A 19,046-nucleotide genomic window follows, 5' to 3' on the forward strand; every position below is an offset into this window, starting at 1 on the left:
TAAGCTCATGTGTATCTTATATGCAGATTATTTTTATTTTCATATTTATACTGATATGTTAGTTCAGTTTTTTTTTAAAGTATTTGTGACAACTTTCGGTATATCTAGGCTACAATATTTATCGGGTTTACTTTGCATATACCTGGTTAGTAAAGGTGTATGTTGTTAAGTGTAAGGCAGTACGCCTTAACTTCGCCACTTAAAATAGGGCAATAAATAAATAAACATTGACATTTTAAATCATATTAACGGCATTGAAATAATAAGACAGTGACAAAAAAAAATTTTAATTTGAAAAAAATATTTATTTTGTGAACTAAGAAATATTACAGAATAATATTGAATGTTTTGATTTCAGTTCTTGGTTTAACATACTCTTATCAATATAAGTTGTATTGTTTTATGTGCACCTTTGAAGTGTTTTACCACAAAGTTTTGTAGCAATTTATCAACGTTTAATGTGCTTAATATGTATTTAGTATTACGTATGTTTAATCTTTAATGTCAAATAAAGATGAAATACACTACTTTTAGTGACGAAATTTTCATTTTTATAACACCATAAAATCTTGGCTCTACCTACCCATCACGAAACACAGACGATGCTACCATTTTTTTTTTTTAGCACAGAGCTTGCTAATCTCAAAATCTTTGCGCGAAAAAAATACATGTCCCAAGCTATAAGTTTATTTATTTATTGCCTTATTTTAAGTGGCTATGTTAAGCCGTACCGCCTTGTCTTACACTTAACCACATACATATTTACTAACTAGGTACATGCAAAATAAACCTGATAAATATTATAGCCTAGACAAACCAAAAATTGTCACAAATACATTAAAATAAAAACTGAACCAACATATCAGTACAAATAAGTAGTAGGAAATAGCCGGTTCTAGGACAGGCGCAGGATCCAGGATCCGGCGGCCATATTGGATGACGTCATCTTGGATGACGTCATCTAATCCGTATGCTAATCCAGGCTAATCCGTATGCTAATCTATGCTAATCCATGCCAATCTATGCTAATCCATGCCAATCTATGCTAATCCGTATGCCAATCTATGCTAATCTGTATGCCAATCTATGCTAATTCGTATGCCAATCTATGCTAATTCGTATGCCAATCTATGCTAATCCATATGCCAATCTATGCTAATCCATATGTTAATCCATGCTAATCCATCCACCATTTTGTATTTCTAGAAATTTCCACCAAATTCGAATCGTGACATCACCGTTGCACTTTTCGTCACGGCCGCCATCTTGGATTCGAATATTTTTTTTCGAACTTCAACTTTTCGAAATTCGATGTAATCATCAGCCGCCATCTTTTTTCGTCTGCTGGTGGCCGCCATCTTGTTTTCGTCTGCTGGTGGCCGCCATCTTGTTTTAGTCTGCTGGAGGCAGCCATCTTGTGACGTCATATAGTTCTGTTGGTCGCTACCAGATAGCAGCAGGGATTATTTTATTTTTTTCTTTAACTAAAATATTTTCAGTGCCGAGGCTGGGATTCGATCCATGGGACGTGAAAACGTCCAGGATGTCGTGGTTACGAGGCGGACGCCTTGACCACTAGACCACGAGTCCAGTAAACCGTTGCTTCAACTCATCCGAAATGGTTCTTAAGGCATGAGTAATCAATCCGGAAATACCCTCAACATAGTTTTTATTAACAGCATCATCAGGATCTCTAGGTGTGGCCACGCGTTTCAAACATTTACCACCCGCGCTACAGTGTCCATCATATGTAGGAATCAAACACGACTCATACTGATGTTTAAGACTCCCACCACAAAACTTGGAGATGCTATAGTTCATTCTTCAATGATGCACAACTATGAAGTGGTCGAAACCGCGGCGATACCTGCCTTTTTGTAAAGGAAAATCCTTTACAATGACGAGAAATCCGTGCTTAATGCTCCAGCATAAGGAGCACATATCTTTAAATTTCTGAAATGGCATGTCTGTGTTTACATGATCATCATAAGCGTGACGTAAATTAAGTTCGTCCATGCGGAAAAGTACTATAAAATTCGCGTTATCGCGGAGCAAATGTTTGGGTATACGGCTATATGTCTGACACAGGTATATGCAGTCTACCTTGGCATGTCTGCCCATGGAAAAGTACGCTTTAATTATGCCTTGCTTCTCGCAAGCAACATCGTCAAAAATAATCACCGAATTGGCCCTTGCATTGTCAGGAGACACGACATATGTATTATCGCTAAATGGAAAATACTCCAGTCCATCCACCGATTGTAGAATCGTAGCCAGTCGCTGGTACTTTGGTTGTTGTAGTGATTTCGAGTATAGGTACACGTTTTCGAACCGAAGACCATTTGGTTCCTCTAGTAAACTCAGTAGTACACACGTTTTTCCACAGTTGGATGGGCCTGCGATTATGCATCGAACAGTTGAGGGTAATAAAGACCCATGTCGCGAGTCACAAGCATCGACTTCATCATCATTAGTGATGCGCACTGGTAACGACTCGCTCTGTGCTATGAGCTCCATGACACTAAGTGGAAACCTATAAAACAGACATACTTATAAGGAATACTATCAGTTCGTTGTTATGGCTCGAGCAAGAAGGAAGGTACAGAAAGGCAGAGGGTTAATAAATTCTGTTATTAACAAGCTACCAATTGAACTACACCTGCCAGGATATCAATACTGTGGACCAGGGACGAAATTATCGAAACGACTAGCACGTGGTGACCCAGGCATAAATTCTCTCGACAAAGCTTGCAAGCAGCATGATATTAGCTATTCACAAAGCAATAATCCAAGTGATAGGCACCTAGCCGATGGTATATTAGCAGACACAGCTGCGCAAATTGCAAAGAATTCAGGGACAAAATTTGGGGAGAAAGTTGCGGCTTGGGGTGTAAATAAAATCATGCGTGTTAAACGTAAACTCGGATCGGGTATAAGGCACAAACCCATGAAGAAAAAACAGAATAGGAAAGCCCACACAAAGAAGGGTGGACTGTTGCCCTTTATTTTCCCAGCGCTGGCTGCGCTAGGTAGTTTGATTGGTGGAGCTGCAGGTATAGCCAAGTCTGTTAACACCGCTAAGAACCAGGTGAAATTGCTAAGTCAAAATGCTCAGCATAATGCTACAATGCAGGCACTAGCACGCAATTCAAAAAACGGGTCCGGACTCTTCTTGCAGCCTTACCCAGATATGGGAGGAGGGGGAAGGCAGGAACCCAGAAGCAAGAAGAAGGGATACAAGAAACAATAATAATAAATAACTTACCGAAACGTCCTCTTACCAACGTAGACTTAAAGATAGCAATAAAAAAATTAAAAATTCCATACTTTAGAAATGTGTTTATGAGGAACAACTTGCCAAGAAAACCATGGCATAATGAATGTGCTATAATTAATTTAGATTCCTCGGAAGGGCCTGGAAGTCATTGGGTTTCCTTTAGCAAGAGGGGACTGAATGTTACATATTACGATAGTTTCGGAGATTTGCCTCCACCATTAGAACTGCTACGATATTTGAAACAATCTAAAATAACCTACAACTATACTAGACAGCAGAGGATAAACTCATGGAACTGTGGTCATTTATGCATAAAGTTTCTGCTCTCTGTATATAAGAAACACAAGTAAGAGTTTAGGCTCACAGTTCAAAAACGAGGGAAAGTTGCACCACGTAGAGAGACGTAATCTTATAACCTGAAATGTCGATCACGTTAATACTAACAGGAAACAGTTCGGAACTATGTTCCACACACTTTCCTCCCCTAGAACTTAGTGGAGGGGAGTGGGAAATGGCTCTTGTTGACTTCCACAGCTATAATAGCATTCCTAATGTTCATGAAACAAACAATATATTTCGATATATCCTAAAGGGTGACGAGCAGCCACGTGAACTGGTTCTACCAACAGGCAGTTATGAAATTGCAGACATTGAGATGTATGTGAAACAAATGCTACCTACTGATATCTCCTTCACATTAAGAGGCAACCCCAACACACTACAGTGTGCAATGTATAGTGATGTAGCAATAGATTTCCGTGCTAACGATACTCTACGAAGCATGCTTGGCTTTGAAGCTGGAATCTACAAGGAAGGAATAATACATGAATCAACACTGGCTGTGAATATCCTTCCAGTGAACGTCATACGTATTACAACCAATATCTTCGGCAACAGTTTTCTCAACGGAAAGATAAAAAGCACGCTACATGAGTTTGCTCCACTTGTACCACCCGGATATAAAATAACGGAACTACCAAAAAGTCTCATTTATACTCCAGTCACCGTCAAGAGAATACAGGAACTGATTGTGCGGGTTGTTGACCAGGACGGTTACCTAATTAACTTTCGAAACGAACAAATCACTTTACGTCTACATCTGAGGAAATATGGGCATGAAATACTTTAATCTGTATAAAGGTAGGGGAGTGACGAAACATAGAGTCAGTAGATCACGAGACCTCAAGCGACTAACACGTGTAAACGTACACTTACTTAAGAATTTGGGGTATAAAGTTAATCAAAATGGCCGATAGTATTTTAGAAATTGAACAGCCAATACAATACGATGACGACATTACCAAAAGTGAATACCATTCTTATAGGCCATTCCTACATGGTCCCTATGAAGCAAGCTCTGAGGTAAGAATTTCAATACAAAATGCTGATATCTACACTCTAATCTCCAAGAGCATTCTACGCATACGTGGCACTTTCACCAAGGCAGATGGTACAGCACCGGATAATGCAAAAATTATAAACAATGGAATAATGCACATGATGAGTCGGATAGCATATGAGCTGAATGGTGTTCAGATTGATGAGTGTCGAGATGTGGGGACTGTATCTACCGTGAAAAACTACTTGTCACGCACAAGTGATGAAAATGGACTTAGTGAAATGTCAGGGTGGAGTCTCGAAGACAACTACAGCCTTCCTGTTACTGCAGCTGGACAGTTTGAGATTTGTGTGCCACTAAACCATCTGCTCGGATTCGCAGAAGACTATAAGCATATTATCATAAATGCAAAGCAAGAGCTAGTGATAGTATTGGCAAATACATTTACTAATGCCATTGTAGATGTAAGTGTCCAACCACAACAAGTGTCACTAACTCTAAATAGCTTCGAATGGCTTGTTTCACAGATCACTGTTTCACCATCCCAAAGAACACGGCTTCTTCGACTGGTGGAGAAGGGAAAAAATATCGACCTAGCTTTTAGATCGTGGAGCATAGAATCATATCCTAGTTTACCACATGCTCAAAAAATTTCTTGGAATGTGAAATCGAGTTTTTCCACAGAGAAGCCACGGTATATAATCGTAGCATTTCAAACCGCTAGACATAACACCATTAATGCTGATAAATCGAGATTTGACCACTGCGATGTAAAGAATATCAAAGTATACCTCAACTCAGAAAGCTACCCCTACATTGATTTAGAAAACAATTTCACTAATGGATATTACTTATTTGCATATAACATGTATGCAAACTTCCAGTCAAGTTTATATGGACGGCAATGTGCACCGCTTTTGACTCCTCAAAGTTTCAAAGACAGAGCAACTCTGTTTATGTTTGATGTATATCGCCAGGATGAAAGGATTGCTTCAAATGTAATAGATTGCAAAATTGAAGTTACAACTTCAAGGAACATCCCTGCTTTAACTCAAGCCTTTGCGATTATACTACATGATAGACTTGTATCGTATAACCCAAGAGACAAAACTGTTAAAATACTATCCTAGAAAGGATATTGGCTTAGTCTCGTCTCGACCACCATGACGAAATGTGTAAACCTCCAAGGCTTCTCTAGTCAGTATGGGTTTATTATCAAGGAACTTAGCATTGCAGATGAAGAAGGAAATGTAATAACACGTAACTTTCAACCTCCATTTGAATGGCGATATCTCACCAGGAAGCATCAAAAAACAAATGCTTGGCTCACTAGAAATTTTCATGGTTTACATTGGGAACATGGACTCTTTCCTTATGCTTCAATACCCAACATATTGGCAAGTCATCTGACCGGACCTGTATTGGTTGTAGGAATATAGCAGAAACGGTGGCTAACTAACTATTGTAAGCATCATGTGCTAATATTAGATGTACAAGCAGAATATGACTGTCCATCATTGAAAGAATTAAATAAATTGTACACGTGCAATAATACATGTCCAGGTTCGATCTCAAGACACAATGCGAGCATGCTTAGGGCTTGGATGGTTGATCACCACGTTGGAATGTTGGAGGCCGTCAGCAAGGCGGTGGGGACAACAACGGAAGCAACGGTACATGTGACTGGACTGGAGGGGGGTCCTAGCGGTATAAATTGAGGTCAACACCCTAGACACAGCATTCAACACATAGTCGTGTGGGTATAGAGCTGCTGCTACAAATTCAAGCAAATGCCGTTCGATCCGTCTGCAAAGTACGCGGAAGTAACGCCAGGATTCCGCCGTGTGCACTACGTCACCGAGGATGGATACTTCCAACTAGAGGTCTGCAACTTCGGTCATCACTGGACCAGTGATTGTGACGAGGAGGCTCCGGACATCATCGAGACATCCTGCAACAAGGTAGATTGTGTCGTCCATTATCTAAGACCTGACAGTACATTCCCTACAACATTAGAAGCGCTTAAGGCTGCATCAGCGACTGAAACTATAAGCTCTGAACCAGACTATTCCTCAGTAAGGTGCGAGTTGCGGCGCAACACCGATCCGGAGGCAGTTATTAGTTGGAAGGAACAGTGTGACGGGTTTATTCACAACACCACCTACGTTAACCATCATTGGTACACATCCTGCAGCTTTCTACTGTGTAGACTCTACCGCTTCTTTCCCCACAGTTAAATTTGTAAGCTAAGAAGAAATTTGAAGCTTTGTGCGGTTGTTATTATGTCTTCGCGCCATGACATTGATTTCAACAACTTGTGGTGGAATACGTGTGAATGTATTAGGACCATACCCTTAGAGGACATACCAAGTGAAGCAGAGGATGAGGAAACATTTCTACACAATTGGTTTGAAATCGAGTACTGCAGACAACGTGGGCGACGGTGGTCACGTGAAGAGCCGTGGGGACGATCCCCTGAGCTTGATCGTTCACCAATAGAGTCATCACGTCAAGTTTTTGGAGACGTAACCTCAAATCATCCTGCTCGTGAACCAATGTTACCACCAACCATCGTTAGTAACGATGCTGTCGAACAACTGCCAATTGCATCTCGTCAATCACCTCCTACATCAATCACAGAGAGACCGTCACCTCCATCAATTGTGGGGAGACCAGCACGGACATCGCATCTCATGCTAGGAGCGAATCTAACATCTAACTGTATGAACGAGGGTGAATTAACATCTCATAGAGTATAACATACAACTGAAAATAATTTTAACAATGGACTGTTCTAATAAATGCTCTACTCTATGGAATTGTATAACAGACATATTTATCCAAGTGACACATATATTTTTAAATACGACCCTCGACTCGTGCGATGGCAGTCAAGCTGAAACTGTGGTGGTGTAAGGACCTACAGCAGAAGTAGTTAACCAAGATGTCTAACTTTCAACCGAACAGGATATACTCCAGTGTAACGCCTGGGCTAGGCACTGTTGATTATAGTGAGTGGATCGACAGTGTTTTAAAACATTTTTCGGAGAGTTGTGACGCTGTGTTTCACGTGAAACAGGTTTTAAACCCAGGACCTCAAGATACACCTCTAGAAGTTATCAACTGTCTGGGCTATGGACATTGTAGTGTGAATATGATGAGACGATACAGTTCTCCCTGCAACACCTGAAGAGGTTTTCGCACATGCATTCAACCAACCAGCTATTCAGTCACCGCCAGCATCTGCATGTGGTCAGACTTCGTCAGTCCAGACATCATCTAGCTGTACCCAGATGAGTCCCACATCGCCAGCACCTACTACATCAGTAGCAGTCCAGCCTAAACACAGGCGTCAGCTTCGCCTTCCTACATCTTGCAAGAGTCGAACCCGAGATCTCAGTCATCTAGGTCCGATCAGTGAAGACACCACTCAAGTATGTTCCACAGAAAACACTAGTGATGAAAGAACTGTTGAAATTGCTCGTGTAGCCGTGCGTTCATTACTTCTGGAACTATTGAGCAAAGTATAATGTTATTTATATCAATTTTCTCTTCATTATGTATTTCAGATTATATTTTACTCTATGTAACTTGTAGTTATAATAAATATTTAGGTAAATATTCTGGTTTATGTAAATAGGTTATGTTGACTTTGTCACTATGATGTGCAGTGTGTGAATATTATGTACTTTTATTACTCATTATTTAATTCTTTTAAATCAGTGATTTTTCTTATCCCTTGCTGTTTGTAATAAGATTTAAATAAATATGTGTTTAACATTTAAGTTGTTTGCTTTAATTTCAAACCGTTTAATGGTCCCTCTTATTAATAATTGTTTTAAATTCAGAGTATTTTTAAAAAGTTGTAACTATAAGTTATTAACCTCCTCAGCTAGAGTGATTGCTTTAATACATAAATTCTAACACTACCTTCGAGATGTCTTCCGCCACTACGAGAAGAAGAGAGAGACTCTACACAACACCAATATTTTATTAATACTCTATCATAATTTATAAAATTATAGACGAAATACAGTATCTTACCGGACTTTTTTTTCTTGTAATTAATGTTGGGAAATTTGTTTCAGCGATGGTTAATTTATTTTTGTATGTGGGTGTAATATATATACATGTCCTTTTGGAGTAGGTATGGTCAGTCTGTTTGTAGAAGTCATAGAGGTAGGATGTGTACGAGTATATTAATTAGGACTCGTTAGATACCCGGGTGGCTGTGACGGCAACGGAGAACTTGGTGAATACAGGCTACCGACTTGTCTCGTCTTGTCCCCCGACTTGTCTCGACTGTCTAGACTTGTCTCGACTCGTTCCCGACCTGTCTCGACTGACTACATAACACTTGGCGCCATCCGGCAGTAAATTTAAGAATTAAAGATGGCGATGGTGGCGCGCTCCGGCGGTAACTTTAAGAATTAAAGATGGCAATGGTGGCACACTCTTGTAACAACACTAGGAACTAAAGATGGCGACGGTGGCGTCATCTGGTATCGATTATATGAACTAAAATATGGCGATGGTGGCGCCATCTACCAGCCAACTTGAGAACCAAGATGGCGGCGCCTCTGGCAACTAATTTTGAATTTGGCGTGCGATACTAGCGACATCTACCAGCCAACTTGAGAACTAAGATGGCGGCGCCTCTGACAACTAATTTTTGAATTTGGCGCGCGATAGTAGCGACATCTACCAGCCAACTTGAGAACCAAGATGGCGGCGCCTCTGGCAACTAATTTTTGAATTTAGCGCCATCTGGTAGTCTGTGCTGGAATTAAATATGGCGGCTGTATAATAATTTTAATTTCAAATGTGGCGCCTTAGGTATGCATTAAGGAAGGCAAAAACACCCTCCCTCCCCATTTATCATAAACTTGCCGTCAGTACGTAGCATATATAGATTATTTATTCCACTATATCCTAACTGGTCTCGTGGTCTAGTGGTCAAGGCGTCCGCCTCGTAACCACGACATCCTGGACGTTTTCACGTCCCATGGATCGAATCCCAGCCTCGGCACTGAAAATATTTTAGTTAAAGAAAAAAATAAAATAATCCCTGCTGCTATCTGGTGGCGACCAACAGAACCATATGATGTCACAAGATGGCTGCCTCCAGCAGACTAAAACAAGATGGCGGCCACCAGCAGACGAAACAAGATGGCGGCTGATGATTACATCGAATTTCGAAAAGTTGAAGTTCGAAAAAAAAAAATTCGAATCCAAGATGGCGGCCGTGACGAAAAGTGCAACGGTGACGTCACGATTCGAATTTGGTGGAAATTTCTAGAAATACAAAATGGTGGATGGATTAGCATGGATTAACATATGGATTAGCATAGATTGGCATAGAATTAGCATAGATTGGCATACAGATTAGCATAGATTGGCATATGGATTAGCATAGATTGGCATGGATTAGCATAGATTGGCATATGGATTAGCATAGATTAGCATACGGATTAGCATGGATTTGCATACTGATTAGATGACATCATCCAAGATGACGTCATCCAAGATGGCCGCCGGATCCTGGATCCTGCGCCTGTCCTAGAACCGGCTATTTCCTACTACTCAAATATGAAAATAAAACATTAGCATATAAGATACACATGAGCTACCTAAAGTATAATATGTTATAGGAATATTGTAAAAAAGGCTCTTTTAAACCTATCTAATGCTAAAGTTACAAAGATTTAAATATATTTAATAACCTAAACATTTATGTAAAACCTAACGAAGGCACAAACAATTTAAATATATATATATATATATATATATATATATATATATATATATATATATACTAATATATTTTCTTACAATAAATCTTACATATACACGTACATTCACACATATTCAATCACACATATCTGATACCACAGCTAAACCTGATTATCGGAGTTATGTTAGAAAGCTAAAAGTCTCACGGATTCGTCAAGCGAATGAACTGTTGATTCTAGTGTTCCACCTGGCTGGGAGACAGAGAGAGTAATGGGGGGGGGGGGGGGGGGTGATAGAATGTGAAGGAGAAGGGGTTGTTATTAATGCGAGACGCGATAATGCTAATTACCTTCATCACGGAAATGCAAATGCAACAAACGTAGTTATACAAAAAAATAGTTAAATGTTTTAATTTAACAAAATAACAATATCACTGTAGTGTTAATAGCAATAGTCTGTTCTTTGAATGATGCCCTCAACAGGGAATTATTTCGGACATACGCCATTGCTAGATCACGCTGTATGTCATAGAAAAACCTGAAGAACTTTATCCAGGTTTCTCTATGGCATACAGTGTGAACTAGCAATGGCGTAAGTTAAAAATAATGATTTTTGAACCACACTCTGGTTAGGTCGGAACAAAACCATTTTCTTCTCTCGTCGGGTGCATCTTTGCGACAACTTTTTGAAGTGAAAACTTCTATAGGAAGGTTTGGATAGGGAGTAAATTAATGTAAGTCGTCATCGACATGGTCACGTGAGGTCAGCTGTGAATATGTGTGTGTGTATATATACACACACACACACTCAGTGGTGCGCGCGCAGCCAGTACACATAACACAGGTCGACAAGTAATGCACATGACATATACCAATACATATCTTATTAATACGCGTCTTCAGTCCCTGTACATCAGTGCTGTGCATATGTGAATCGAATGTGTGTATGCAGTAAAAAGTGAGTGTAAAATATATTAATATTCTTATGTAGACATATAGTTTGGATAACGAAGAAAACGAGTCTTTGTAGCAATAAAACCTAAAAAATTAAAAACATCATTATTTATTTATGTAATACCTACAATTACTATTCAATGAGTATTTTATAGTAATTTAGGAGTTATTTTACTAACGTGATAAAACAAATTTGATGTGATAATATGTTTTCGTAAAAATTGCGAAAAGGTTTCTGATTTTTATAAAAAATAAATTAGGATATCCAAATATAACAACTGTTTGTTTATAGTTTTAAGTTTTCACTTTTGCCGGCAGTCCTCGTGACTTGTTTTGAAATTTTTTTTGACACTGTATTGCCAGCGCCTTAACTTGCTTCCTGTTTCACTCCTGGTTCTCCGATAACGATGAGTAACTCGAAAAACGCGTCAGTTCACTGCTGGCAAGGTGAATAATCCTGGTAGGGAGATATCTTCGGTTCCAGAGAATTCCGTTAAAAACGTAACGACTGAGGCGCTATTAACGGCCGGCCTCTGTAATCTTTACTACGCAGTTGCCGTTTGCTAAAGGAAACCGACACCCGATATTGCCCCTTACTGCCAACACAATAGCGCTGAATGCGTTCACGTCATGCTTCCGAAACGTCTTGATGAGACAGCCTGTTCAGGTGTTGCGAAAATATGTCCATTACTGAGACCCTAGTTTGCATTCGCTTGACGTTTTTCTAAAGCAGTGAGACAGAACTGCCAATCAACAACTTATAAATCTTCCAGATCATTAAATAACGTGACTTTTTAAATTAATTTTGAAATCAATAAATATTTAAAATTTAAAATAGTGTAAAACAAATCATATACGGAACATGTGTCGCAGAACAATTGCTCAAGGATAATTTTTTAAGAGTATGGTTTTTCTTCAAAATTTTGAGAATTGTTTTTAGAACTAGTTGCAAGTTTTCTTGTTTTTCACGGATTATTTTTCTGGACGCTCACTTGAATGCAAAAATTAGGCTGTGTCTGCATTGACGTTCTCCCTTGTGATTGGCGGCTGGCTCACCCATACCTACGCATAAAAATACGCCTACTTTCTAAGGTTAAAAAGAAACTTGTTTACAGTGTAGGCACTCAGGGATACAAGTGAGTAAATAAACAATTGTTGTTAGTGAACTTACACGTGGTTGGTGTAAAACCACCATAAGAGTCATTGGTTTACATTGCAACTAAGTTTAATAGGCTATTTAATTTGAAGAATATTATCTACGTACATACATTAGAAATAAAATTATACGATTTAGTGGGAAAATTATACAAGGAATGTAGCCTGACTGACACACCGAAATAAAATTGAGTGAATTTACAATTGTAGATAATGTTTAAATACAAATGTTTGGGTAAAATAACTTAAAACACGTTGGAATATTATCATCACAACTCAATGTGTTATTTTATTTCATGTACATGTACTTTATCAGGGAGATTATGGGTGTAAACCTATTAGAAGAGTTATTAATATACATGGAAACTTTGTGTTTTTACACCAGTATTGAGTTTCAAGAAAATAAAACCTACATTTGGTTTACTGATACTTGGTCCTAATCGTGGCTAAATAAACTGTAACTAAAGATATCCGCGGTTCCTTCGCCTTACAGGATAGTCTCGATAAGCCTGTGTACACTCGGTTCAATGCCATCTGCTCATCGGCTACTAAACTACAGTGAGAGATCTTTGGTCCGGCTCTTTCGGTACCACGGCCATGTCATATTAGCGTTTTTGGCGGATTATCGAATGTTATTAAAGTTTTATCGGGAATATCAAGGAAAAATGAATATAAAATGGTTTTTGAAAAATGTTGTAATAAGTTTATGTATAGGAATAAAAAAAACAGACGATCGCTTCTGTTTAAAAAAAAAAGTCTCTCATTTCACGTTGAACTAAGTGAATCAGATTTAATACAATTTCTTGGACATACGCCATTTCAGTTTGTCACTCTTTGTTATGGGCAAAATTCATAAAAGCAAAACGTCACAACTGTTTCGTCACAGGAATCCTATGTTGGTCGGTATTGCCGTCGTTGTGTTGCCCGTAATATGTTTATCTTCATCGTTGCTGCGTCATCCAGGTTCTGTTGTCTGTCTGCATTTACTGTTATTGTAGAAACTGTCTCCATGTTGTTAGCCACTGTGTTCGTCTGTGCTGTTATTTTAATTTTTTTTTCACAACTAAATTCCTTTCATGGAATTCTTAAGCTATCTGATATTTAAGTTTTAATGTGTTCGTCTGTGCCTTTGTCGTTGTGTTTTGTCCAAAATAACTGTTGTCTCATCGTTGGATTTATCTGTTTGAAATCAGCTGATTTAGGCTTCTTTTGTTTTTGTGGATTTATGTTCTCATTTTTATTTCCTATTTTGCTTTTAAAAATTCTTCCCCTGACAAACAGTGCAAAACTTCAATGGCTCAAGTCCAAGAAATTGTATCAAAAAAAATTCCCTAGTGTATGAGAATCATTTAAAGAAATTGATTCAGATATTTTCTTGAAAAAAAAAATTGGCTGTCTGTAAAGTCGGTTTACGAACGATAGTTTAACGTGAAAACGTCATAACAAAACATTGATGAAATGTTTGCATACTTTTATGAATAAAATTGAATCATTTTAATTGAATTATCACTATTTTGTATGGATACAAAGAAGGAGTGAAATGAAATATACAATTTAATTGATAAATATACTTTTATTTGCACTCATTAATTCAAATATGTTTATTACTTTAACGAAGAGATTATTTTAATTATAACTTCCATACATGTTTGCTATTTAACTTCTTGCAATCTGTGTTATTCTGTTAAGGATAGGACGATGATAGGAAAAGTAGGAAACGAATGGGAGTGTTTCAAGTTTAATGTGCCTTGAAAAAGTCAAATCGATGGTTGTTCCAATCCAGTGGAAGAGAGATAGATGCGGCGCAAGCGTACAATGAGCTTAACGGGACACCGCGTAACTGGACAGTGTGCATAACGGGACAATGTGCGTAACGGGACACTTTTTAGTGCGTGCAGCCGGCTTTCATAGATTTATTAGAAGTTGTCACGTCAAAATAATTACGGGAATGTAGGTACTTATGGAATGCGTAGTGCTGCCTGATAGAAAACAGGAAACGCTGCACTGGAATGTAAACCAAACGGAAACGATACACTCTTGCGCGAACCATAAACACTGTCAGCATAGCGCTGCGATCTGGCATCCATGGTCGACATCCGGAATAAAACCCTGAACGCAAGCGACTGCAACAAAACCGGTACAGGTTTTCAAAATTGTAGCCTGTCTCCTAATTAATACACACGCGAATTTTTCCCCCCGTCTCTAGCATAGCTGTGCATTTGTTTTCGCAGTGGTAGCGTCGCTACTTTCTGATCCGCCAGGCAAGTGAGTGTAAGTCTGTCCGCTCTTAAGGGGGTGCCTCCCATTTCTGGTCATGATTTTATATTTATACTAGCTGCAGTACCCGGCTTTGCCCGGGCTGAACACCGGGTGATATATTGTCCGCGAGTTACAGCAAAATGGATAGCGATATGTCCAGTGTGTTGGACATTAAGAAATGACACATTTACTGTTTGTGTATCTGTGACCTATGATTTTCTGTTTACCCATGGCGATCGGTTGAAAGTTTTAGAAGTTGATGCGCTACAGCGCCATCTAGCGGCGAGTTACAAAAAAATGGATAGCATAAAAACCTTCTTCATGATAAAAACACTTCGATGTGCCAACTTTCATGGCGATCGGACCAACGGTGTAAGAGTTTATCGACGTCATACATGCCAACATCCAACTATATATATTCTTATATTTCGAAATTTTGGGGCTTTCAATTTTGTGGAAAGTGGATGTTCAGGACCTCGAATGGTTAGGAACAACTCCATCTCGAAAGAAATGATATTTGAAATTCCTGAAATTTTCGAGATTCTGGGGCTTTGTCCCCAGAGGGGGAGGGGTGATTTTGAGGACCCTGAATGGCAGGGAAACACTAAAAATCGAAAGAGGATGATTTTTGAAATTTTCTAAATTTTGGGGCTTTGACCCCTGAGAAGGGGGGGGGGATGTTTTTGAGGACCCCGAATGGCTCGTAAACACTCCAAATCGAAAGAGAATAGGTTTTCGAAATTTTGGGAATTTTTTTTATTATTGGGTCTTTGACTCCTTGTGGGGGGAGGGTAGTATGAGGACTCCGAATGGCTCGGAAACACTCCAAATAGTAAAAAAGTATACTTAAATTTAAGAAATTTTTTGAAATTTTTCGTAATTTTGGGGTTTTGCACTCCCCCCCTCCCTCAAAATTGGGTGGGAAGTCGACTTTGGGTAAAAGTTCCACCATGCCTCGGACACTTTAGTTCGTAATGACTTAATTTTAATACAATTTCCTCCAATTTTTCGAAATTTTGTGGCTTTCACGTTTGTTGAGGTTCAGGACCTGGAATGTTTCGGAACACTCCATCTCGAAACAAATGATATTTGAAATTCCTAAAATTATCAAAATTTTGGGGCTTTTTCCCAGAGGGTGGCGGGGGGTTCGAGGACCCTGAATGGCTCGAAAACACTTAAAATCGAAAGAGAAAGATTTTTAAAAATGCTTAAACTTTCGAAATTTTGGGGCTTGAGGCGTTTGTTACGCCTCCGTTAGTTCCTGGTTTAAATTAATTTGTATTTTGACGTCTTTTTGTAATTTTAACGTCTTTTTAATTTATTTGGTTTATATTGTATTATATTATTATTATATTATAGATATTTTGGTCTTGCCTTAAACACGCTATGAAATATGGTTAAACACACAACGGACATTAGCGGCTCTGCTGTTTTGTGTTTCCACGAGTGAACACCGCACGGAGCGGTCTGACGTCACGAGAGGTGTGAACGAGCCCACCACTGCGGCAAGTAAGGCAGACGGTGCGAGCGACTGGTCGGGCGCACATCGGCTTGCGGGAGCAAGTGTTTTGGGCTGCAGCCATGGAAACACGTACCGCATTCACCAACGCCGCGAGGAGTGGCCAGCCCGGGCTGTCATTCACGACACTGCATGCAAAAAAGTAAGCCTCGACGCACCTTTCTATTATCAACCAGACATCAGGTTGAGCTTTTTGGTGGAACAAAACAGAGCGACTAAAGTGATTATGAACTGCGACGTTACTAGCCACAGTTATGGTTAACTCCACGAACTAAACCTTTTTGCGTTTAATTTTGGGCTGTGCAAAAAAGCTGGATTTGCTGGATGTGAGACTCAAACTCTTTTATGGTGTGGTGCTGGTAATTAGCACGGACTATAGCGTCACAATTTGGGACCAATTTGACGAAGATAATTGGGGTCGTGCGAAACAAGTTAAAGACAACTACGTCATCCACGATTATTTTTTTAGAACTATTAGGGCGAATGTAAAAATGTAAATGTTTGCAAAATTAAGCATAAAATGTACCTGTATGATTGTATATATTATAGGATTTTTTTTAATACAAGATCGCGATCTGCAATTAGTGTAAATTGGTATGTAGTCACTGCACCAAGCCCATGCCATGGTGTAAACGCCGTGAAATTAAACATCAGCCAGGCAGTGATGCATTTAATTATTTTTTATGCCGTCCCGTCATGCTTAGGTCTGCGGTCTTTGACTCTTATATTCGAGCGCCTCAAGTAAGGCCTCAGGCTTCAACCACCTGGGGGGGGGGGTGATGTTGAGGACCCCGAATGGCACGGAAACACTCCAAATCGAAAGAGATATAAAGGAATATAAGAATGTAGGCATTTACTGTACTCCTATCTACCATAATAACAATATTGACAAATATAAAAACTTATTACCTACCTAAGAATAATTTTCTAAATAAATTAATAAATAACTCTATGTTTAAGAATTTACGTACATACATAATATTAAACTTCTAGCTATACACACCAAAAAAAACTAAGGATGTTTGTGAAACTATTTTTTATTTGTCATAATGTTTAAACATTTGTAGGATTTGTTTATATGTAAAACTGTTGTGGCCAAATTCCGCTTATCCAAAGGAGTATAGAAATTAATAGAGATATCACTCCCTGTACACACCACAAATCTTTGAATTAAGTAAAAAAAAAAAAAAAAAACATAGTCCAAAAAGAAACAAAAAGTATAAAATTTATACTTAATAACAACTAATTTGTCAAAAAATTTATTCAACTGGAATGACAATGTTAACATCCACCTGAAATTTAATAGAAGTAGGTAGGTAAGAATATATATATATATATATATATATATATATATATATATACATATATGAAAATAAATGAAATTAAAACATACATAAATAAAATTATCTCACACTCAACCAAACATAATTTTCAATATGAGATAAAGGAAGATGGCAATTACACGTAACTATTCTAATTAATAAAAAAATCAACCTACCTGAAATAGTAAAATTCAAATTTTTCAACAATATATTGCATAATTGATAAATATTTCTGGTCTTCGGTCTCAGTAGCCCTAAGTCTCTTGATGCTCAGCAGATAAATTATAAACACTAAACCAAACTCCTTGCAAATAAGTAAGTACTGTAAAAAAAATAACAATATTGACAATAAAAAAAGTAGGCCCTACCAACCTATGAATAAATTTCGAAGATATTTATAACTTTAAGAATTTATATACCTACAATATATTAAACTTGAAACTATCCACACAATAAAAACCTAAGAATGTTAGTGTAACTAATTTTTTTTATTTGTCATAATACCTAAAATACGTATGTTTCCAAAATGAAACAAAGTATAAATAATGACCAATTTGACAAAAAAAATTGTACAACTCGAATGACATTGAAAACATACACGTGAAATTGAAAAGAATTATGAGTGCCCTATGTAGGGAGAAAAAAAATATATAGAAGAAATTAAATAAAAAAAATGGGTGCGTGTACTTAGGAACGCGCATGAGAAGTTATACTTCTTTGGCATCATTAAAAAATAGTTTTTAATTGCATGCAAAATTATTGCGTGGAGTCCCTCCGCGCGGAAGAAGTGAAACTTCGTAATGTGGAAATGAAAATAGGAAGGGGTAGAAATTGATTTTTAGTGAAATCATATTGTATCAAATAAAACTAAAAAAAATAAAGGAAATAAATTTGTAACGATTCATAGATTGATCTTCAGAGAGAGAGAGAGAGAGAGAGAGAGAGAGAGAGAGAGAAAGAGATACATATTGAATGACTATAAAACTAACTTTTTTATGAGAGCAGATTTTCATGAAATAAATCATGAAATCATTCAACGATAAAAGTTGTTTATTTAATTAAGCGGACGGGTTCGCCCCAAGGAGAAAATAGACGCGGCGGGACCTCGTGGACATAGAGAAATGACACACACTCACTATTTATGTGTTTATGAAACATGACTTTTTCTGCAATTTAAATTGTAATATACAAAAACGGTATTGAAAATTGAGACAAATATGGCGACACTACAAACTGTCAAGATATTTATTTTTTTCTTACTCTCTACTTAGTTCCTTACAATAGAAAAACGTAACGTAATGGCTTGAAAGCTATTGCTCGGCAGGCATAGAGGAATGACACTAACAGTTTGTATATCTATGACACACATTACATAAAATTAAGATATATGTTTTTAACCCGTTTAAAGATTATTTTTTTAGACAAAAGATAGCATATGTCCATCCCCAGGATATAATCTATCTCCTTGCCAAATTTCATAACGATCCGT

The sequence above is a fragment of the Bacillus rossius genome, chromosome 15 (genome assembly GCF_032445375.1).
Source record: "Bacillus rossius redtenbacheri isolate Brsri chromosome 15, Brsri_v3, whole genome shotgun sequence".
Taxonomy (NCBI): Eukaryota; Metazoa; Arthropoda; class Insecta; order Phasmatodea; family Bacillidae; genus Bacillus; species Bacillus rossius.